Source organism: Amblyomma maculatum, chromosome 3 (genome assembly GCF_055883805.1).
Source record: "Amblyomma maculatum isolate TAMU_Amacu chromosome 3, ASM5588380v1, whole genome shotgun sequence".
Classification (NCBI taxonomy): Eukaryota; Metazoa; Arthropoda; class Arachnida; order Ixodida; family Ixodidae; genus Amblyomma; species Amblyomma maculatum.
In genome coordinates this window covers 133,558,755-133,583,203 of record NC_139346.1, presented here as the reverse complement: position 1 = coordinate 133,583,203, position 24,449 = coordinate 133,558,755, and the positions used below count along the sequence as shown (strand labels likewise).

The 24,449-nt window shown below is 44.4% G+C and overlaps 1 long non-coding RNA gene and 1 pseudogene across 1 annotated transcript; one reads left to right on the top strand and one right to left on the bottom strand.

The window, feature by feature from the left end:
* Positions 1 to 3,022: 3,022 nt before the first annotated feature.
* Positions 3,023 to 13,772, bottom strand: LOC146196098 (uncharacterized). Its single transcript, XR_014705625.1, has 3 exons — positions 13,639 to 13,772; positions 8,040 to 8,118; positions 3,023 to 3,184 (listed from the first exon to the last, which is right to left on the bottom strand). It is a non-coding gene; the product is annotated as an uncharacterized LOC146196098 (long non-coding RNA).
* Positions 13,773 to 19,946: 6,174 nt separating this feature from the next.
* Positions 19,947 to 23,276, top strand: LOC146196097 (uncharacterized; annotated as a pseudogene).
* Positions 23,277 to 24,449: the final 1,173 nt, after the last annotated feature.

The window sequence follows — 24,449 nt, the reverse complement described above, 5'->3', positions numbered from 1 at the left end:
CTACGGCTCCTCTTTCTCTCTTCACTTTCACTCCCACCTTTCTACCTTCCCCAACGGCGCGGTTGAGGGGTCCACAGAAAACAAGTGAGGCAGTTATCGCGCCTTTCCCTTCCTATAAACAAAATCAGCTAAAAAAATCAAATGTCTCAGCTACCCCGCCGGGGTGGTGCAGTGGTAAGACGCCCGACTACTGTGCCGGAGTACCCGGTTTCGAACCCGACCTCGGCGGCTGCATTTCGATGGAGGCGAAAAGAAGAGGCGTCCGTGTGCTGTGCGATGTCAGCGCACGTTAAAGATCGCCAGGTGGTCGAAATTACTCCGTAGCCCTCCACTACGGCTCTCCTTCTATTTTTCCACTTTCACTCCCACCTTTATTTCTTCCCTTACGGTGCAGTTCAGGCGTCCACAAAGCAAGTGTGACAGATATGCGCCTTTCCCTTCATGTGCACTAATTAGTAATTAGTGGCCAGCTGCCCCGCCGGGGTGGTGCAGTGGTAAAACGCCCGACTACAGTGCCGGAGTGCCCTAGTTCGAACCCGACCTCGGCGGCTGCGTTTCGACGGAGGCGAAAAGAGGTGTCCGTGTGCTGTGCGATGTCAGCGCACGTTAAAGATCCCCAGGTGGTCGAAATTACTTCGTAGCCCTCCACTAGGGATCTCTTTCTCTCTTGCCACTTTCACTCCCATCTTTATTTCTTCCCTTACGGTGCGGTTCAGGTGTCCACAGAGCAAGTGTGACAGATATGCGCCTATCCCTTCATGTGAACCAATTAGTAATTAGGTGGCCCAACCGCCCCGCCGGGGTGGTGCAATGGTAAAACGCCCGACTACAGTGCCGGAGTACCCTGGTTCGAACCCGACCTCGGCGGCTGCGTTTCGATGGAGGCGAAACGAAGAGGCGTCCGTGTGCTGTGCGATGTCAGCGCACGTTAAAGATCCCCAGGTGGTCGAAATTACTCCGTAGCCCTCCACTACGGCTCCTCTTTCTCTCTTTCCACTTTCACTCCCACCTTCCTTCCCTTACGGCGCGGTTGCGGTGTCCACAGAAAACAAGTGAGATGGTTACAGCGCCTTTCCCTTCCTATAAGTAAATCAGTAAATCAGTAAATCTGCAGGAAAGAAGTGAGACAGTTACCATGCCTTTGTCTTCCTATCAATCAATCAGTTTTTGTAAATCAATCAGGTGGCTCAGCTACAGAGCCAGTAGCAGGCCTGTGCATTTTCTTTTCCTTCTTCCTACAGCCACAACAACAACAGCACTGACATCGTTCAGCACACAGACGCCTCTTCATTTTGCCTCCATCGAAACGCAGCCGCCGCAGTCACCTCCTGCTACGATTTCTTTCCTTGAAATCCAATTTGTTACCCTACGCGACCATCGGTTGTCAGTGCACGTTAAAAATCCTCAAGTACCCGAAAATACTCTGAAGCCCTCCAGTGAGCCTCCTGTTTTTACTCCAGCCACTTTCACTCCCACCTTTTTTCTCTTCCCTTAAGGCGCGGTTCAGGTGTCCGCAGAAGTGTGACATGTAGTAAGCCTTCCCTTTGCAGTAAAACATTAGATAATTTATTATTTAAGCGCTTTTGCGATGTATTGAGGCAAGGAAATCATGTATGTATGTATGTATGTATGTATGTATGTATGTATGTATGTATGTATGTATGTATGTATGTATGTATGTATGTATGTATGTATGTATGTATGTATGTATGTATGTATGTATGTATGTATGTATGTATGTATGTATGTATGTATGTATGTATGTATGTATGTATGTATGTATGTATGTATGTATGTATGTATGTATGTATGTATGTATGTATGTATGTATGTATGTATGTATGTATGTATGCTCGGTGTGTTTGGTTTGTAGGGTTTCACTTCCCAGAGCGACTCGTGCTATGAGACGCCGTAGTGGAGGACTGAGGAGTAATTTCGACCATCTGGGGATCCTTCAGATGCACTGACGTCGCACAGGACATGGAGATTACAGAGAGAGAGAAATACCATTTATTTGCACCCATCAAAAGATTGGCGAGGATCCGATGTGCAGCGCTGTCCCGGCCATGTCCTCCCCCTCAGCCGTCGACCTGGATCTCTTGTTTCTGAGCAGTGGCCAGGGCGAGACGGAAGACTTCACTTGTCCTTATTTTTCTTATTTATCTACCACTTATTTTTCTACCTTCCCACCAAACGGCTGCCTACACTTTAAGTCCACCGGCTTCGCTATATAATATGTTCGTATTCCTTTTTTTTTTTTCTTTGCTGCACAGCCTCACTGTTTACCCTATTTTGTCTGTTCGTTTTACCGCGCCAGCACCAAGACGTCCTATCGTACGCGTTCGGCGCAATGTCATATGCCACCTGCCACATCTGGAAGGTTGAAGCGATGGGCTTATTTTGTCTACCTGTAGATTAGAGGAGGAAGAGGCAGGAAGATGCAAGCCACGTTGTGAGAAAAAGATGTCGGGCGTAATGCCCAATATCATAATTGGTTGCTGGCAAAATGGAGAAATAGAACTCACTCTGTCCACTTGTGAGAGAGAAAAATTAGGAGGGAACGCAACTTACATGGCAAGAACAAAAACTAAAACAAATTGCTGTAACTTTCAAAATGAACAATGATCACTAAAGATGAATTTGCAAATACCTAAGCATGCTTCGTCTCAAGTTTGGTAGTAAACTTGAGCAAATGCCCCGTAATGAGTCATGCCATGACAAATTTATAACATAGTAGCTGGACAAATTAAGAACTGCGCGGAAAATAATTAGAAGCCAGGAGAAGACCTAATTGCAAAATGACAGCTACGTACCCCTGTAATTAGTTTTTTTTTTTTCTTAGAGCATAAAACTAGTTGTATGAGGTTTTTGGGCTGTAAAATAACTGCTATTGTGATTTCTTTCAGTATATCGCTCCTTAGGTGCACATAATCGTTTTCTACTTCTCCATATGGATTGCTCCATCTGAATAGAATGCGATCAAGTTTTGTCTGCGCAAAACAACAATGCAGCATACACAGTGTTATAAGGCTGTGTGTTTTAATTTCCGTCTTGGTTCCAATGCCAGCACTTCATTCACTTTGTGCCATTTTCACTTTGTGTTTGCCCGCTCGTAGCACCTTTTCCACCAAGCTGGACCTCTACACTCGCAGAATCGGCCGCAGTAACTGGCGTCGTAGTAGCACTGCACAAGAAAGAAAACAGTGATAGTCTCAAGGACATAGCGATAGTCCGGGTGCAAACATGTTGGTTGGTTGGGTTTTGGTTGGTTCAGAGGAAGGGGAAGGCGCAGTATCTGTCACACTTGCTCTGTGGACACCTGAACCGCGCCGTAATGAAAGGGGTGAAAGTGGAAAGAGAGAAAGGGAAGCCGTAGTGGAGGGCTACGGAGTAATTTCGACCACCTAGGGATCTTTAACGTGCGCTGACATCGCACAGCACACGGATACAGTGTACCACGGACGCTACTTCGTTTCGCCTCCATCGAAACGCAGCCGCCGGGGTCGGGTTAGAACCCGGGATTCCGGCACAGTAATCGGGCGTCTTACCACTGCACCACCCCGGCGGGGCCAGGGTGCAAACATAGAACTTAAAAAAAAAAAAGTCGTGTATACGACGATCGTTTTGTAACAGCTTAAAATTAATGCGATATTATGGAAATTTTCTGGTTTTAACTGCTTAGTTCCTGAAATAAATTCGTAATTAGTTTGACCACTCGTTATAAAAGAATATTTTGCCATTAACCACTGCGATCTCAGCCCGTTTTTCGCGTCTTCGCGTGAGAGCCTCCAACATTGGATTGGTAAAACGTTTATTCGGGGCCTGCAGTAGAACGCGCGCTCGCGCGCGCTCGCTCCGGACGGGGCCTACGTCGTCCTCTGGGCACCGGCCGCGCGGCCTGGGTCCCCGCTCGCCGTGGCCGGCTCGCTGGTTCCCTGCCGGGCCAGCGCCTTGATGACCTGCTGGACGGCCCAGAGTTGCTCCTCTTGATTGTCGCTCCCTGCGGCTGCTTCCAGTCGCGGCGGAATCCTCCCAGACTTAGCTTCTTCCTGGTACTGGGTACAATTCCACAGCATGTGTGCGAAGCCGGCAGTCTCCGTTCGGCAGACTCTGCATTTGTCTGTCGGGTGCGTCTCGGGATACATTCTATTGCATCAGCAACGGACTGGGGAGTGAGCCCGTCTGTAGCTGTCTGAATAAAACGGCTTGCTCTCGACTGAGCCCCGAGCAAGGGGGTGGAAGAGTTCTGCGAGCTAGGCGGAACACCTTGGTTATTTCGTTGTAGTCCGTTATGAGGTCTTTGGTGCTGAACCACAGCGGCCAGTCGACCGAGGCGCGGTCCGTTAGCGCGCGCGCCTCGGCGTGTGCCGTCTCGTTGTGGTTGGCGTTGCGGTCTGACGCCTCGCCCGCGTGCGCTGGGAACAACTTGATTCTCACTTGTATGCTGCCATTGTCGTTTTTGGTTGCCTGCAGTATGCGCACAGCTTCTTTCACTATCCTGCCTTTGGCGTAATTTCTCACCGCCTGCCTCGAGTCGTATAGCACTGTGTGGCAGTCGCCGTCGGCGATGGCCAGGGCGATGGCCACCTCCTCCGCTTGCTCTGCCTTGGTGCATCTCGTGCTGGCGGTCGTGCGAACGGTGCCGGTCGCGTCGACGACGACCGTCGTGAACCCGTGTATCTTGGCATACTCAGCCGCGTCAACGTATCGTGCGTGTGTGTCGGCCGCGTGCTGGTCTATCAGCGCCTTGGCTCTCGCTGCTCTCCTCCCTTTGTTATACTCCGGGTACATGTTCTTCGATACCGAGTCCACTCTGATGTTGCGTCTGATCTCATCGGGGACGGAGAGCTGCGTCTGCTCCCTGCCTTTTATTCCCTTCTTCTACTAGGATTTTACAATTGCTTTTTATCGATTTTCATCCTAACTACTTTGCCATATTGTGATATTCATACATTATATTTGTGGGACCTAAAGTCAAATGCTCAAATTAGTATGAATAATGTTTCCGCGCAGCTTATTATGAGCCACAAAGCTTTTCTTTCTTTTCTTGTTTTGCGGAGAAATACAAACAATGACTTGCATTTGAAACACGCTTGCAGCGCCATTCCCGGCCCAGTTACGACCAGCGAAATTCACGATGCTGAATAACGTTAAACATGAAAGTTGTGTTTCTACAGGTCATTAACTGGACTTTAATTCTTGTTCAAAGATGAGCCACATTAAAATAGTTCTCACATACGTAGCCGTAGTGAGATGTCGGGGCACGTAAGAGAAGCTCTGGTCGTCGAAATATCCTGAGTACTACACCACGGTGTCTCTCATAGCCTGAGCGGCTCTGGGCTGTGTCCACAGAAAAAAACTTGACCGGTACTGCACCTTTCCGTTCGTATAAATCCATTTACAATTTTTGTTTTTCGTTTTCAATACGCCCAAGCAGCATTTCTTTTTTTTTTTTTTTTTTTTTTCAAAATTTCGTATGCTTCTGTTTTATGATTAAATATCTACGTTCTTCGCGTGGTCGTGATCCGTGCAAAACATGAATTTCTGCTTGCAGACAGCAGTTAAATAAAAGCATACAAAAGTATATCAAAACAAAAATAAACGTTGCGCTGGATTACATCGCCCAGTAAAGTCCCACAATTTCGTAAAGAACTATTTTCAGACTAGTAGTTCTATTCAGTCTCTTGTAGAAAGGACAGAACATATATTTACGGCAGCTGAAGTAATTTAATTTATAACTGTATAGTAAAAAGCTAGTGCGTGTCGCCATTTGCATGAGAGCTGAGCTTAAGTGATAGAGGGCGAATGGCATAGAAGCAAACGAAAATTCGTGAAGCGATTCCAGCGTTTAAGGGTATCTTGTCCTTGTGCTTCCACTCGCAATTATAACGAAGAAAAACCGAACAAACCGCCACTTTTAGCTATGAAGTTTTTATTGGTACTTCCACTTTGCTTGTTGCGTTATGTTTCTTAAATTGTGTTCCCATGCACAGCCGATGCAATTCCCATCCACAAGATTTAAAGCAATTTGAAGCACGTGTTGGACTTAAATATATCGTGTTTGTAAAACTGGTTTCACTCATAATAACTGTCCGGGTTAGATTTCTCGCAAGTATGTCTTTATCATGACCTAAGCACAAGTTTTCAAAACTTTATATCAAATGAAGCAAACTTAATAACTGCTATACTATAGGCCCTCCAATGTCCCCTGAAGTATGTAATTGGAAGAAGAAACAATGATTTAGAACTGTTACGTGCAAGGAAAACGCTCGTTTTCTCTCTAATTTTTTTTTTTTTTGCTAAATCGAATATTCTGCATCATTTGAAATATAATTGTTGGGAGCTGCAGAATTATGCAAAATGCGACATAATAACTCCATAATATAATATAATAAAATATAATATAATATTACATAATAAACTGTAACTCCATATGATACGAGTGTCTGTTAATACATATATAGCATAGACAATCCTCAATAATATATATATATATATATATATATATATATATATATATATATATATATATATATATGGCTGAGGGCGGCGCTGGTGAACACTCTCAAGGTTCGTATACAGACAACATAAATACCCAAGAAAGTAGCAGGGGGGACAGCGGCCGATGTAGCTCAGTTGGTAGAGCACCGGACGCGTTATTCGGAGGTCGTGGGTTCGGATCCCACCATCGGCACGTTGTTTTTTCTTCTACTTTGTGTCTAATTATCTTTCCCCTAAACAGATTACATTACTAATTTCTGTGGTTATCGAAGTAACCATTAAAAAAAAAAAATGACATAAAAATACCATCCCCAACGCTTTCCTTGGCCTCGCCGACTGTTGGCTTCTTTCCTTCATGTATTATAACGAGCACCCTCATTTCCCCTTGATTGATCTGCTTGTAGCTTACGGGGGTCTCGGTTCTGGCAGTCTTGAAGCCATAGGTAGCGTAAGAGGGTTCTAGCACAGCTTTCGCCCTCGCTCTTGATCACGTTCTACGTGACGCTGGCGGTAACAAAGGACGTCCCATGTCCGCCGCTATGGCTGAGGGCGGCGCTGGTGAACACTCTCAAGGTTCGTATACAGACAACATAAATACCCAAGAAAGTAGCAGGGGGGACAGCGGCCGATGTAGCTCAGTTGGTAGAGCACCGGACGCGTTATTCGGAGGTCGTGGGTTCGGATCCCACCATCGGCACGTTGTTTTTTCTTCTACTTTGTGTCTAATTATCTTTCCCCTAAACAGATTACATTACTAATTTCTGTGGTTATCGAAGTAACCATTAAAAAAAAAATGACATAAAAATACCATCCCCAACGCTTTCCTTGGCCTCGCCGACTGTTGGCTTCTTTCCTTCATGTATTATAACGAGCACCCTCATTTCCCCTTGATTGATCTGCTTGTAGCTTACGGGGGTCTCGGTTCTGGCAGTCTTGAAGCCATAGGTAGCGTAAGAGGGTTCTAGCACAGCTTTCGCCCTCGCTCTTGATCACGTTCTACGTGACGCTGGCGGTAACAAAGGACGTCCCACGTCCGCCGCTATGGCTGAGGGCGGCGCTGGTGAACACTCTCAAGGTTCGTATACAGACAACATAAATACCCAAGAAAGTAGCAGGGGGGACAGCGGCCGATGTAGCTCAGTTGGTAGAGCACCGGACGCGTTATTCGGAGGTCGTGGGTTCGGATCCCACCATCGGCACGTTGTTTTTTCTTCTACTTTGTGTCTAATTATCTTTCCCCTAAACAGATTACATTACTAATTTCTGTGGTTATCGAAGTAACCATTAAAAAAAAAAAAAAATAAAAATAAAAAAAAAATAAAAAAAAATGACATAAAAATACCATCCCCAACGCTTTCCTTGGCCTCGCCGACTGTTGGCTTCTTTCCTTCATATATATATATATATATATATATATATATATATATATATATATATATATATATATATATATATATATATATATATATGACTTATATTTCTCTACTAAACTGTTGTAGGGTTTAGAAAGACGAAATATTTCTTGAAAATGGACTTACAGAACCTGTTGGGCACCACTCCACAGCATCAGAATACCTTGCAGCAATATGGGGCTGGGTTCCGTTCTGCGGGAGAGACCTAGGTGGAAAAAGTATCGATTTTATTTTCAAATATGAAGTAATATTGTGGTTCTTTAAACTTGGTACTCGGTTAAAAAAAACTAAGGCCACAGTGGTTATCAAAGGTGCAAATCGGAAGAAGTTTTGTTTTATTCAGCTGTCAGAATATGCTCGCGCCAGTGAGATCTAGGCATTCTTTTGTGGTAGAAAACCCTAGATCACTGAGGCATGTAAAGTGTGGTGACGAATTTTTGCATTCTTTACAGCTGTCGCTAATTTTTTCGAGGGCATTGAAGATGTATCTGCGAGCTGGGCTCTACTTCACGGTGTTAAAAAGTCTCTACAGCGAAATACGTTCGTTCACAGTTCTCTTCCAAACTTCAGTAATGCTCCGAATCCCCTAAAATTACAGCTTTAAGAATCTCTTGTACGCTCCAAACTACAGTATTAAGCTTCACTCCGGGATTATAATAATGCCACCTTAAATAACCTTTTTGAATAATATAAGAATAACGCTGTTCTGCTTTCTTCTTTCAAACTATAGCCGCACTGTCAGCATTACTAACACGAAGACCACCTTGTGCCTGCCCTGTTTGTCACTTCGACGGAGATTGTTTCGCCTTAGTCTCGTAAAGTTTATCATCAATACTTCATGCACAGCCACTTCATATTAGCGCCAACGTATCTTTTTTCAAGGGTTGATCGCTAGCACAAAGTTTACGTCGATTACTGCCCACAAACGCTTTTTTTATTATTCGTTCATGCCACATACATCAAATGACTGGAACCATCTTCCCGCGCATATTGCGTCAATATTCGATTTCGATCTTTGTCGCCAGGTACTGTCTGCATTTTTGTTTCTTGATTTGATTAATTTTTTTCACAAATATTTCGTTTCATTTTTTTCTTCCTTTCTATAAGTCTCGCTAATGTTTGTGTGGTGTCCTAGTTTAATGCTGAAATATTTTGTACTGCTTTTGTTTAGCCTATCAACCCTTTTGCTGATGTTTGTATTGTGTTCTAATTCACTTGTAAGAAATTTTGTATTGTACTGCGTTATTTGCTACAGCTGCCGGTTTTTATTTTTTTATGAATAATGTGACCCCACTTCCTCTATAATACCTGAGCAATCGAGGATATGGAAAATAAAATAGATCCATAAATGTGTGACGATGAGAATGAGTGAGGCAATAGAGGCACGAAATAACGGAGGAGTGATTAAACGAGTGGCATAGTGCGCGTACACGAGCGTGAAAAAAGGGGAGCCGCCATCGCGAGCCTTTAACACAGTCGCGTCATTCCACAAAGGCCAAGATCAAGTGTCCCCTACTTTGTTTTTATTTTCCTAAAAGCAAACAAGTTCCAGTCTTACTTCCTCTGATGCTGCTGAATCAACGCCGAGCTCTATGGTTCAATACAGTTCAGTTCAGGCGTTCAGTCGTGTCCGACTCTTCGTGACCCTATGGACCATGTCACGCCACGCTTTCCGGTCTCTCACTATCTTCTTAACATCACATAGCTTCATCTGCAATGCCTCGAGAATGCCATCTAACCATCGCGTTCGCTGCCTACCCCTTCTCCGGCGACCCTCAACCTTTCCCAACATCAAATCTTTCTCCAGCGACTCCTCTCTTCTCATCAGATGACCAAAGTAGCTGAGCTTTAACTTTAGAATTTGACCCTCCAATGAGCAGTCAGGGTTTATGGTCGACAATATCGACTGATTTGATCTTCTGGCAGTCCAAGGAACTCTTAAGAGTCTTCGCCAGCACCACAATTCAAACGCGTCAATTCTTCGGCGGTCAGCCTTTTTCACAGTCCAACTCTCGCATCCATACATCACAACTGGAAAGACCATAGCACGGGTTATACGGATCTTGGTTGGCAGACTAATGTCTCTGCTCTTTACTAGGCGGTCAAGGCTAACCATTGCTCTCTTTCCCAGAAGCAGGCGTCTCCTAATTTCATGGCTGCAGTCTCCTTCCGAGGTAATCTTGGCGCCCAAGAACAGAAAATCTGTCACAGCTTCCACTTCTTGTCCATTGATGCTCCAGGACTTGATAGGGCAAGACGCCATGATCTTCGTCTTTTTAATGTTCAGTTTAAGCCCAAACTTCTCACTCTCTTCTTGTACGCGCATCAGAAGTCTCTTGAGTTCCACTTCACTTTCTGCCATTAAAGTGGTATCATCCGCATATCTAAGGTTGTTGATACGTTTTCCAGCAATCTTCACTCCAGCTGAAGACTCGTCCAGACCGGCCTTCCTCATGATGCACTCTGCATATAGGTTAAATAGGCAGGGCGACAGTATGCAGCCTTGCCTCACCCCTTTCTCAATCGGAAACCAATCAGTAAGACCATGCCCAGTTCTGACTGTGGCCTCTTGCCCTTCATACAGGTTCCTGAGGAGACAGATGAGGTGAATTGGAACTCCCATCTCTCGGAGAGCTTGCCACAATCTGCTGTGATCTACGCAGTCAAACGCTTTCGCATAATCAATAAAGCAGAAGTAAATGGGTTTCTGGAACTCTCTTGCTTTTTCCATGATCCAGCGAAGGTTGGCAATTTGGTCTCTAGTTCCTCTGCCCTTGCGAAACCCAGCTTGCACGTCCGGAAGCTCCCGATCCACATACTGCTGCAGCCTACCTTGCAGGATTTTTAACATCACCTTGCTAGCATGCGAAATAAGCGCGATCGTGCGGTAGTTGGAACAATCTTTGGCACTGCCTTTCTTTGGAATGGGGATGTAAACTGACCTCCTCCAATCCTGTGGCCACTGCAGGGTTGTCCAAATCTTTTGACATAATGTATGCAGTGTGTTAACAGCGTCGTGGTTGAGGTTTTGAAGCAACTCAGCTGGAATACCATCAATTCCGCTTGCTTTGTTCTTAGCAAGGCTGGCTAAGGCCCATTCAACTTCACTCTTCAGGATGCCCGGCTCGAGATCAGTAATCACAACCGTCCTATGTTGGGATTGCACATCCGGGTCCTTCTTGTACAGTTCTTCTGTGTATTCCTGCCACCTCTTCTTTATCTCTGAGGCTTCAGTGAGGTCCTTGCCTCGTTTGTCCTTTATCACGCCCAGCTTAGCACAGAAGCTTCCTTTGATATCTTTGATTGTCTTATACAGAGCTCTTGTGTTTCTTAATTGGCTGTTGTCCTCAACTGCTTGACACTGTATGTTCAGGAAGGCATTCTTATCTCTCCTTGCTATTTTCTGAAAATCCGCATTGAGAACCTTGTATCTTTCTCTTTCCCCCATACCTTTTGCCATCCTCCTTTCCTCAGCTATTTGCAAAGCCTCTTCAGATAACCAGTTTGCTTTTTTGCATTTCTTTTGCTTTGGAACTACCTTAGTAGCAACTTCTTGTATTATATCACGAACATCAGTCCACATCTCTTCGGGCTCTTTGTCTTCTAGATCTAATTCTTGAAATCGATTCCTCACTTCCACAGCATATTCTAATGGAATCTGATCCAGATCATACCTGAAAGGCCTTCTAGTTTTCTGCGTTTTCCTCAATCGAAGCTTAATTTTGGCAACAAGAAGCTGATGATCGGTGCCACAATCGGCCCCAGGCCTTGTTTTTACTGCTTGTATAGCGCTTCTCCATCTCTGCCGGCAAATAATATAATCGATCTGATTCCTGTACAGACCGTCCGGTGAAATCCATGTGTACAGGCGCCTCTTGTGCTGTTGAAAATGAGTATTCGCTATGGTCAGGTTGTTTTCTTGACAGAACTCTACTAGCCTCTGCCCAGCTTCATTTGGCTCACCAAGACCGAACTTGCCTGTAATTCCGGATATTTCTTCACTCCCGACCTTAGCATTCCAGTCTCCTATGAGAAAAACGACGTCTGATGATGGGGTGCGGTCTAAAAGGCATTGTAGGTCCGCATAAAATCTCTCAACGTCAGCTTCTTCAGCAGCAGTGGTCGGTGCATAGACTTGGATAACTGTTATGTTGAAAGGGTGACCTTGGATCCGAAGTGAAATCATTCGGTCGTTTTTGGGGTTGTACCCTAGCACTGCTTTGCCCATTCTTCTGTTTACTATGAGAGCGACCCCATTCCTTCTCTTGGATTCGTGCCCACAATAAAAGACATAATGGTCGCCGGAGTTAAATTCTCCCATTCCGGTCCACTTGAGCTCGCTGATACCCAAGATATCAATGTTCAATCTGTCCATTTCTCGCTTGACGATGTCCAGTTTACCTTGCGTCATAGATCTTACATTCCATGTTGCTATGTGATATATTTCCTTGCAACATCGGACTTTCCGGTCGCTTCCCGACACATCCACAACTGAGCGTCCTTTTGGCTTTAGCCCAGCCGCTTCATTCGTCCTGGAGCTACTAGGAATCGCCCTTTGTTCATCCCCAGTAACATGTGGGACGCCTTCCAACCTGGGGGGCTCATCTTCCGGCGCCATATCGATAATGGTATTGTGACTGGCCATAGGGTTTTCTTGGCAGGAAATACTGGAGTGGGTTGCCATTACCTTCTCCAGTGAATCACATTTTGTCAGAACTCTCTGCCGTGACCTGTCTATCTTGGGTGGCCCTACACAGCAGAGCTCACGACTTCATCGAGTTTCGCAAGCCCCTCCGCCACGACAAGGCAGTGATCCATGAAGGGGATGGTTCAATACAATGCTCAGTATTTATGAGAGAGCTCCTACGCCTTATCATACGCGCTCTCTTAATGCATGTAGAATGAAGAATCTCGCGACGGAAATAAAATTTTCGTTAGCAGTGAAGCCCCAAAGACAGCATCATGGCCGATATGTGCGAGCACAGCCGACTAAGAGACAAGTGCGGATGATATTGTTCGTGAGCGATGCGATAGAGCGGTGCGGTTGCGCTCCATATTACACTTCATATTACCTTGCACTTCATATTACCATTGGCCAAGTGAAAGCGAACCTATACCATACGTGCTCACATATTTGCCTAGCCCAGCTTCTCAATGGCAAAGCTCAATAAATGAATATTTCCTCCACTTGCTCTGAGCCGCTAACTCAATTGAATCGAGTCGCTTGTATCCCCTTCCGTGAAATTACGGTTGTGTTTTTCTGTCACTACCCCAATCTTTCCTCGCCGTGCACTTGAGACATTATTGAGAGACTCCGAGGCTTTTCAGGTTTTGCTCGAACGTAAGGACACAGCTTATGGTTGTTTTTGCATCGTTATTGCAATGAGTACACATATAGTGTTACACCGCTTTTAACGTCATATAGCATAAAGTAAAGGTATGTGCTCGACATTCGTGTCCGTGTCCATGGTTGCCATGCCCACAGCACGTGGACAGAAAGCTCTCCTATAAAGGCTTCATCTACCAGTTTATTTATTAAACAATGAACCAATTAAAAAAACATGATTCGGCCTGTGAAAAACTGGCAGATATTTGTGCACAGGACAGAAATGTCTTGGGTAGCCGAAAGAAAGAAACGAAAAACACAAACTACGACAAGAAATAATTGATCAAAATTTGGTGAGCCGCATTGCTATGTCTGAAGAAAGCAAAGCATGGTACTTGCATGGATACGGTGATACACATCACAAGGGTGACGAAAATTACATAGAAAGTTTTCATTTTCAGAGAATGCTCGACGAGCTCGAGGAACAGTGGCTCTCCAGAAAGCGCACCCCTTGCTTATAAGCGAGCGATTGTAAAGCTAGCTGGCTAGTAAATCCAGTAGTTAATCAAATTGATAGTATTGTTTTTGCCAAGATACAGGTTAAACGAAGAGAGAATGTCCTCGTATTATTTTTGATCGGGTAGACATTGGAAGGGGTAAATGTCAATACATTTGATCTTCTTTTGCGGAAGCAGCACTGGCATTATTTAGCTTCTAGTCAAGCTAAAGAAAAGGTAGTTAATGTCAGGCTCGAAGTGTTAAGACATTATTTAAAAAAAAAAGGTTTTTAGCTTTTGTTATTTTGAACACGTCCTTTCCTAAAAATTTTATTTTGCAAGAATTTACTAAGGATGTATGAACCTGGTTACTTTTCGACGATGTGAATTTGAAAATTCCTTTGATTTGGATTTTGTATGAATTACAAGTAACAATTCATTACATATTCAAATAATGTCTCAAGAGCTAGTGCTGCACTCTGGCCCGGCCACGGCTACTCAGGATTAGCTTTAACCAACTCATGATCTTTCCTGCACACTTAAGTTCGCAACATTTGTAAACATAAACTGTAAATTGGTTGACAGGGAATGAAAGGCGCTGTACCTCATACTCTCCGTGGACACCTAACCCACACCGTAAGGTAATGGAGGAAGGCCAGAGCGAAACCAGAGACAGGCTCATCGTAGTAGAGGGCTGCGGGTTAATTTCGAGCACCTGTTGTCGTTGTGGCTGTAGGAAGAAGGAAAAGAAAATGCACGGGCCTGCTACTGGCTCTGTAGCTGAGCCACCTCTGCTGCCTCGTACGCACAGAGGAGAAAATAGAAAAGAAAGAAAAGAAAAGAGAGAGAAAAAAGAAAGACGCGCGCCGCAACAGCCGCCATCCACCACCGAAGCGGTGGTGGGTGCAATGACGGTCTACAACAGATAAAAATTTGGTGGCAGCCTAGCCCTTGCCGCAAGCGGCGGTTACCTACCTGTCCAGCTCCATCAGGGCCAGGATCTGCCACCCTCCCTCCCATTGTGAGGACCATCCATGCACAGTCGTTGGGCATCTTAACCTCTGAGTCAACGCAGCGGGGCCAACGATGGCTCAGGGTTGCAAAACGTGCGCTTCTCAAAAGCATGAAGAGTAGGGAGCCCTGAATCACTTCCTTTGGATGAACGCCGCAAAATGATGACATAAGCCCGACGTTCCGGCAGGTGCTTGAACTGGCCCGGTTGTGATCCATCAGTACCTAAAAACTGTTCAAAATCAGGCCAATCAAGATTTAGAAAAGCGTTCTTGGAAATCCAAATTTAAGTCTGTTGTCGACATTGTTTTAAACACCTGTCTCTCTCTCTCTCTCGGGCTTTTCATTTACAGCTGCACATTGCAAATTATCTCGAGGGAGAGCTGTAGTTTCCCACAAATACATTATTGAGCCTCATTTGAAGTGGAAAGGACAAGATTTCAGTATTTGCTGCCTTAGCGTACGAATCTTCGCGCTTGTGCATAATGCGCATAAAAAAATACAAGCAATATAATTAAAGGCCTCGATCTGTAGGAAGTCCGGGGTTCGGCGTTTGTCGGGGACTATTCACACTGATGCCTCTGGCATGGGGGCCGGTGACATGACCGGACGCTGATTGGTCGTCGGTATTTGACGTCACGATACTATATCACGTGGCCGAGCTGGCAGGCGCTGCCTTCTCGGGCATCGACTTTCAAGTAGGAGGGCGAGATCGGAATCCATCCTTTCAGAACATTTGTATCCCGAGTTGTACAGGATGAGATTAGGCCACGCAGCCTTGTTCTTACGCCTTAGTTAAGGAAGGACCTATTTAGGGTGGTCTTACATGTAATATGGTATCTCACACTGTACACTAATGATTATGTGTGGAATAACAGGCGGTCTTCAACTTTTTCACTGACACTTCTTTTCTCAAGAGAATAATTGAAAAATAAGTAATTATTCTTTACTAATTGATTACCCTCTGTGAAATAAAAAATGCAGATCAACATGGTTGGCTCTGAAGTGCTCTGAGATGGTTTCACTGGCCTGGGGTCCAGCGTATCTTTTTAAACCTTGGTTGCATTGGGCTCCTCAGACTAACCCTTTTTGTTTACCTTACTTCCAGTGGTGTCGTACCACACTTCAATTTTGGTTGCTTGTGCAATAATGTTTCGTTAATTGCGCTTATACTGTTTATCTCGCTTTTTACTGCTATTTGAATTACTTTTTTCTCGTTGTTGTTATTTTTGTGCACTCATGCATTTCAGTCTGCATTTTGTGTTGACAATTCGTGTCAGTGCGTCCGAAGTAGTTCATTGTGTATCCTGGTGTAGTATTCCGTATCCCTCGACCTAATGCAAACCATATGATGCGCCTAAAATACGCGGTGATCTGCACTCAGTAACTCTAAATTTAGTTTCGTTCGGATCCTAACGAGAATAATTTCGTAATATATTCATTCTGTGCATGTTTTGCGCACTGCACGAGTTATTCCTCTGCGTGTCAGGCCAGAGTAAATAGGCTAAAATAAAGTCGGACTCTTTTTAACATCAAAGCTACAGGTGGAGCGCCTCAATAGTTTTTTTTATGATTTTGTGGCATCTGGATAACAATTTTTAGGCCAGACGTGCAGCATAGGGATCTTTTATTTATGCAGGGGCGATATAGCTACAGATCAGTTATTTGACTCTCGCTTTTTTGCTACACTAGCCGGGCATGATAGGCACGCAGATTTCCTCGGTTGCTTTTTTTCTTCCCCTGGTGAGGAAATGCCGCCGGCATCTCAAACAGAAGTGAATGACTTCTGAAACGGTTGCCACAAAATTGTGCGGTCAGCCTATCAGAGCAGAGGGAATTTCGCAATGTCCATGCCAGCATTAGAACACGCAAAATTTCTCCATGTAACCTTCTAATATCTTGAAGAGATCAAGCAAGTGGTCAGAAGACACTCGTACATAGATTTTCAATTGTATAGAAATCAAGTCACTGGAAGTCATACATGAACTCTCTAGAAATGCGGTCCTATTTCCATTTTCAACTTTTGAGCCTCCTGCTTTATAATAAAATGACCAATAAAAGCTGCGCATTCATACAAATCAAGGTTTTAATTCAGCTTTGTCATGCGATCGCTGCAAGCTTCTTTTAAACAGTGTAGCCAGGTGTATGGTAAAACAATGCACTTGTTTGTGACAGTGTCTGCATTGTGTCACGGTTGCCTTTCATGCAGGCAGCATGCTCCAAACGAATATTGTGTCGACCTTAAAATTAGGTAGTGTTTAATCATGCTGCTTATATGAAATAGTAAATATTGAATTATAGAGGTACTTAATGTTTAAAACATGTAGATGGGCTGTACAGTGTAGATCACACTTGTCTAGAGCGCTCGAGTGGTGCGCCGCGGAGCACATTAAGTGAAAGTTTAACGCAGCTGCTTTATCAGAGTCCATCAGCTTGTGCTCGCGCTTTTTACGACATGGAGGTTGTGCTAGAGCGCAAGTAACGTCTGCACCTACCTCAGAGTTTCACTTTACTTAAACCAGAGAGCACCATATAAGAATGGAAGTCGAGCTCTCATCAAGAACGTTATATTGAAATCATTTTAGGTCGCCTGCGCATCGGACACACACACATACCTTATTAACACCTTTATCATAAAGAAACAGGAGAGACCGCCATGTAAGCTGTGTGGAGAAGAAATCATAATAATAATCCACACCTTATCCTCATGTAAAAACCTGGAAAGCGGAGGAAAAAGTAGTTCGCACAATTCTTTGGCGGATACGTCCCGTTTCATCCCCGTATACTCTTAGCACGCTACTAGCCCCTCTGATTGGCTTTAGTTTGATTTTTTTTCACAACGACACGCCTAAGTCAAAAGAATTATTCAGGCCCTCTGATCACACCTTGGATCACTCCTTGATCACGCCTTGAGAAAACGGCTTTTATCACACCCGATGGCCTGTTTGAATTTAAAGTAATGCCTTTCGGTCTCTGCAATGCTCCTGTAGCTTTAGAGAGATTTATGGACGCGATCCTACGTGGGCTAAAATGGCAAATAGGCATGTGCTACCTCGATGATGTCGTCATGTTTAGCCGGACATTCAATGAACACAATGAAACAATGAACGCCTCGCTCTCATGCAGGACTGCTTCAAAAACGCCGGTCTAGTACTTAATTCGAAGAAGTGTTGCTTCGGTGAGCGTCATATTTTGGTACTAGGACCCCTCGTCGATCGTGAAGGCATCAAACCTGACCCTCAAAATACCGCGGCCGTTGCATCATTTCCAACACCTCACAACGTGAAGGAACTTCGAAGTTTGCTAGGGGCTATGCTCATATTTTCGCTGTTTCATTCCCCGTTTTCCTGACATCGCTAACCCGCTCCCGTGCCTGCTCCACAAAACACTACAAAACCTTGCTAAATCATGCAAACCATGCTTAAGCGAGGTTTTTGTCGTAAAGCTAGTTTGAAACCATGCTTACCCTCTGCCTATATGTTAACAACTGCCTGTTAATAGAGAAGTGTGTCATTTTTACTTCTCAGCCTTGGGGAAATATGAGGAAGCGCAGCCTGGGCTCCGTGCTGTCCCGAAGCTTAAGTATTTCCGAACACATTCAAAATGTGAGTCTGAAGTTTGCAGTACATGTGTGTCTTCGTTGTGGTTACCGGATGCATTATGTGAAGTTAATCAAACCTGTTATTTTTTACTAATTTTTGGTTGCTGAGTTAGTGTAGTGCTTCAGTCATGGAATTCTATAGGAAGCACGACAACTACGAGAAGCTTCAACGGTTTACGGACACTGCTGGGTTCACAAGTCAAACGAACAATTTATTTGCTTACTGAACACTAAACGCACAGAATAGGTTTCTTTTAATGAAGCCGAGCATATTGCACTGAATGCAGTATTTCCCATTTGCTTTCAGCTGAATTTGAAAAAAAAAATATTGCGCATTATGCCAAAATGTTTTTGTCTTCTCCACTCTAACGACAATACTGCACGGCTGGAAGCTAGTTGCACCACCGAGTTTTTCGGATCCAATAAATGTTGATTCATCATCACCTCCTTTAATCAAGTCCTTGTAGAAAAAAAAACGACAAATTTCCTTTCTCAGCAAGCCGAATGTACTGCCATTATCTAATAGAGCATCCCCTTGCTGCTACCTTGCTTTGCTTTCTCGTGGAAAATATTAGACAGGACCCTTAGAGGTAAGCTCGAAGGGCTTCCTTGTCAGAAAAAGTAAGTGTTTCTTTTTTTTATGTATTCAGCTGTGCTCACTGCAGCGTTGGCCTAGCGGCTGCATTTTAATCCTTTCAAACGCCTAAGTAGAATTAATGTGTTTGGGGGTTCTTTCTTTCCAGCGATGTTTCGACAGGTGAAGTATTGTCACTTGCTGGTCATAGTAACGAAGGTTGTTTCTTAGCTATATTATTGGTAATGCTACTCATTCTTAGCACAGATCACGTATTGGAATAAATCCAATAAGGGAGGAAGGACGATTTTAAAGTCCACATATTTAGGAGCACGCCAGTACTACACGCAGGAATCTGTTTTTCCTGTCACATATAATATAAAGTTTGAAATCGAAGTATGAACGTAAGATATTTTGATAAAATGACGGGTATGAGATAAGCATGATGTGTATTAACATGATAATAAACAAGATGAAGTATTCGGTGGGGCAGTAAGATATTATTGGTGGAAAAGATAACACGATGACGACGACGACAAGGATGACGTGTACCAACGTCAAGGTTATAAAAGCGCGAGGGATAGCTCGGCACGGGGGAGGGTAGAGGCGATGGTGGTTGCTGCCAGCGCCATCTAGAATTTTTCAACGCCTCCGCACTCCAGTCTTTCGTAGGTCTGACGTCACAACACCTTGCCCTAACCGAAGGGGACCTGGGTTTCTCGGCGTTCCGATAGGTGGCGTTGACGGTCAAATACGTTTTTTTTTTCTACCTTTGTTGACCGGCGGGTGCGCGCACGCTTGCGCTTGGATGTAGTATTTCTTGAACTGTTTCGTGATTATAATCCAGCACACGGCGTGCAAACTGCACGAATAGCCTTTGAAGTGAAGTGGTGGTGTCGAGGAGTTTCCGAACAAGGTTGAAACTGGTCGTAAAGTCGACGACTAGGCGAAATCAGTGCGTTAGGCCTGTGCCTGCGGTGTGGGACGACGTTCTGCGAGGTTTCTGCATGCATCGAGAGCTGCGATGGGTCGCTGCTGCGTACCCAACTGCCGCGGAAATTACGATAACGGTCCTAAAGTCAGACTGTTTTCGTTGCCGGGTGACGTTTCCCGAAGAAAGCAATGGGTGAGAGCCATCCGTCGGGACGATGTCGACATCTGCACCTTACGCGATCCCAAGGTATGTAGTACATACTTCCGCATGTTCTCTTCCGTAGGCGCCAAGGTTTAAAACAATCTCGTTTCTTGAACCAATGTATGATTTTTTTTTTTTTTTTTTACGGGGACTTTTTGTTTACTGTGTAAAAATGGTGAAAATGATTTCCTTTGGTTCCAGTGCTGCCTGCTAGCTTCGTGCTAAAATCGAGTAGAGCTAGTCGGATATTAATGAAATAGAGTTGGCTTCTCGGCATTTCCGGTAGAAATATTGGGATTTCGAATTTTGAAGTTTTGGAGAGCCACTTATGGCTTTTGTACTCGTCTGGAGTACTGTGTCGATTGCGTTTCTTGATGCTGAGCCTCTTATCTTGCACTTGACACGGCCCTGCTTGATTACTATTTGCTGAAGGATCTATACGGCGCGTTATATATGAAAACAAAAATACCAGTGGTGATGGTGAACGAACCCAAATCTTAATAATTGATCTTTTCTTTTGCTGTGAAGGTTTGCGAGCTGCACTTCAAGCCAGAGTATCTCCGGTCCACTTCTAGCTATACAGCATCTGACGGGAGGACAGTGGAAGCAGCGATGGGACTTACACGTCTGACACAAGAGGCTGTACCAACCATTTTCCCCAATAGCCCTGCCTACCTATCACACTTTGCTCCAGTGCGTGATGCACCGGAAGAAAAACGAAGGCGACTTGACGCATCCCATATGGACGAAGCCGTGCAGTTGTCACTGGCAGCACATGCTGAAGAAGAGCGTAAGAACAAGCTGGCGTCATATGGTGATCTACTTTCACGGCTTCCAGATATTCAGGTGTGCGATTTTTGGATGGTGAAGGTTGTTCAAAACGCTGTGTTTTTCGTGCACATTGCGGGTGATTCAGGAGAACCAGAGGTGGAACGCTCTATTGTAGTGAGTGACCTTATGGAGGTTACGGCCTTCTGGAGGAAGGTAAAACTTTATTCTGATGATGTAACTATGCCTAGCAAGCTGGATGATATGCGCTCTCTTGAGTCTCTCTTGGAAAGCGTAAAAATGTTCAAAGCACCATCTGTATGTCACACAGATGAAAAAGTAAAGGCGTCTTTTCAGCTAGTGTGCTCACTTCTTGATGACATTACGAGCGAGGATCTTTTGCCTCAAGAAAAGTTGGAAACAGCTAAATTTTTAACTGAACAATTGCACTTGCTCCTTAAAGATAAAAGTGCATTGAGGTATCCAGCAGAGCTTATGATATTTTCAAGCATCCTTTATACCATTTCCCCACATGCCTATAGGTTCGTCCGCAGTACTAGCAAAGTAACTTTGCCACACCCTTCTACAGCTATGAGGATTTGTGGCGAGTATCGTGCTAGTCCTGCGCATGAACAGACAGATGAACATTTCTTAAGCTATATCAAAAGAAGGACAAATCATCTAAAGAAACATGAAAAAGTTGTCATTCTCATGATGGACGAAATTCATTTGACGCAGTACTTTGATTACAAAGGTGGCTCATTGACCGGCACAGCAGCAAACTGTTCTGGTGCAGCAAAAACTGCTCATGTATTTATGATTCAGAGTTTGCTATCAGGGCACATAGATGTTGCGCATATCTTGCCTGTCTTTAGCATTGAAGCAAGGCAGTTGCACGATGTCCTCAAAAAAGTGATCTTAGAGCTTGAGAAGGCAGGACTCACAGTTATTGCTGTCATCACAGACAACAATGCGATAAACAGAAAAGTGATGTCCATGTTTTCACCAAATAACAGATTGGGTATTGTATACCCTCACCCAGCTGACAAATCTAGGCCCCTATTTTATGTGGTGGATCCTGTTCATCTACTAAAATGTGAAATGTGTAAAATAAGAAAAATCCTGGAACATGTATTTTCTATCCGGAGTTTTCAAGTGCATCATCATTAGTTCGAATTAATGGCGCTTCTTTTAAGGCACTGCGCGACATACATGAATTTGAAAAAAAAAGTCTGTCAAAGTTTGGCTATGGGCTCACATACAAAGCTCTCCACCCATCTAACATAGAAAGACAGAACGTAAAACTTGCACTGAAAGTTTTCAGTCCATTCGTTATTGAAGCCCTGAGGTCCCCTGGAGCAAAACTCGGATTGTCCTATGCTGAAGGAACGGCAGACTTTATCAATGTGATACTCAAGTGGTGGCACATTGTAAACGTAAAAACGCCTAAGAAAGGCCGTCTGCTAAGAGATCCTTATCAAGAACCAGTGACGAGCTTGTCTGATGTGCAAGTGCAGTTCCTAAGTTCTTTTGTCAGCTGGTTAGATGTATGGAAAGAGGTAAGAATGGATACCGGCGCGCTCACAACTGATACGCATGCTGCACTCAGGCTTACAACTTATTCGCTTATTGAGATCTGCCGCTATTGCTTTGACGAGCTTCACTTGGAGTATGTCTTGCTCGGCAAATTTCAAACTGACAGCCTCGAAGAAAGGTTTGGAAGATACCGTCGCCTTTGTGGAACACACTACCATGTCTCTATCCAGCAAATATATGAGGCGGAAGCGAAGCTAAGGCTGCAAGACTCACTTATCTTCCCTGAAATGAAAGACATGTGGAAATCTAGCAGCAAGACATTAGATGCCAGCCGCCTCGTAGAAGACTAAGATAAAAATAACAGAAGAAGACATGAAAAGCAAGGAGTCGAGCTTGCCAGCTATTACATACATAGCTGGAATTTGTGCACATTCAGCTCTAAAAAAGGTTCCTTGCACAGCTTGCGCAGAAAATCTTACTGCCCAAGAAAGAGATATGGAACTGGATCACCACATAATAATTGAGAACCTCACCAGGGGTGGTTTGAAGTTCCCGAGGCCAGTGGTCATAGATGCTGTGCTGCGTATTCAACTTGTTCTGGAGAAATTGACTACAGCAGAAAATGTTGTGCAATTTCATGCTTCCAGACATCAGAGGGAACTGCTGATTAGTTTGACAGCAGAAGTGATAGACGATGAAGGATTCGATATCTGTTCTCAAGGTCATCATCCTGATGTTGTCTATCACAATATACTGTGGGCAGCAGCGAACACATTACTTAAAAATTATGTCCGAATGAAGACTGACCTCTTAAACAATGAACTGTCAAATAAGAAAAAGCAAAGAAAGCTCAAAACACTTTCATAATGCAGAGAAGTTGGTTGAAGGGTTTTGTTTGTATTGTTGGTAGTGAGTGTATTGTAATGTGTGTGACAACTCGTCATTATTCAATGTGTATTTCAAGTAAATTTGTCAGTGTATTGTTCAGTGTTCTTTTTTTAATGAATGCTAGTGTTGAGAAATAAACGTTTTTCTTCATGCTACTGTCGCTCACTCTCTTGTTGCTTGCATGACAGCATGACACAGTTCAGTCAGTCAGTCAGTTCAGTCGTTCAGTCGTGTCCGACTCTTCGTGACCCTATTGACCATGTCACGCCACGCTTTCCGGTCTCTCACTATCTTCCTAACATCACATAACTTCATCTGCAGTGCCTCGAGGATGCCATCTAACCATCGCGTTCGCTGCCTACCCCTTCTCCGGCAACCCTCAACCTTTCTCAACATCAAATCTTTCTCCAGCGACTCCTCTCTTCTCATCAGATGACCAAAGTAGCTGAGCTTTAACTTTAGAATTTGACCCTCAAATGAGCAGTCAGGGTTTATGGTCGTCAATATTGAATGATTTGATCTTCTGGCAGTCCAAGGAACTCTGAAGAGTCTTCGCCAGCACCACAATTCAAACGCGTCAATTCTTCGCCGGTCAGCCTTTTTCACAGTCCAACTCTCGCATCCATACATCACAACTGGAAAGACCATAGCACGAGTTATACGGATCTTGGTTGGCAGACTAATGTCTCTGCTCTTTACTAGGCGGTCAAGGCTAACCATTGCTCTCTTTCCCAGAAGCAGGCGTCTCCTAATTTCATGGCTGCAGTCTCCTTCCGAGGTAATCTTGGAGCCCAAGAAGAGAAAATCTGTTACTGCTTCCACTTCTTGTCCCTTGATGCTCCAGGACTTGATAGGGCAAGACGCCATGATCTTTGTCTTTTTAATGTTCAGTTTAAGCCCAAACTTCTCACTCTCTTCTTGTACGCGCATCAGAAGTCTCTTTAGTTCCGTTTCACTTTCTGCAATTAAAGTGGTATCATCCGCATATCTAAGGTTGTTGATACGTTTTCCAGCAATCTTCACTCCAGCTGAAGACTCGTCCAGACCGGCCTTCCTCATGATGCACTCTGCATATAGGTTAAATAGGCAGGGCGACAGTATGCAGCCTTGCCTCACTCCTTTCTCAATCGGAAACCAATCAGTAAGACCATGCCCAGTTCTGACTGTGGCCTCTTGCCCTTCATACAGGTTCCTGAGGAG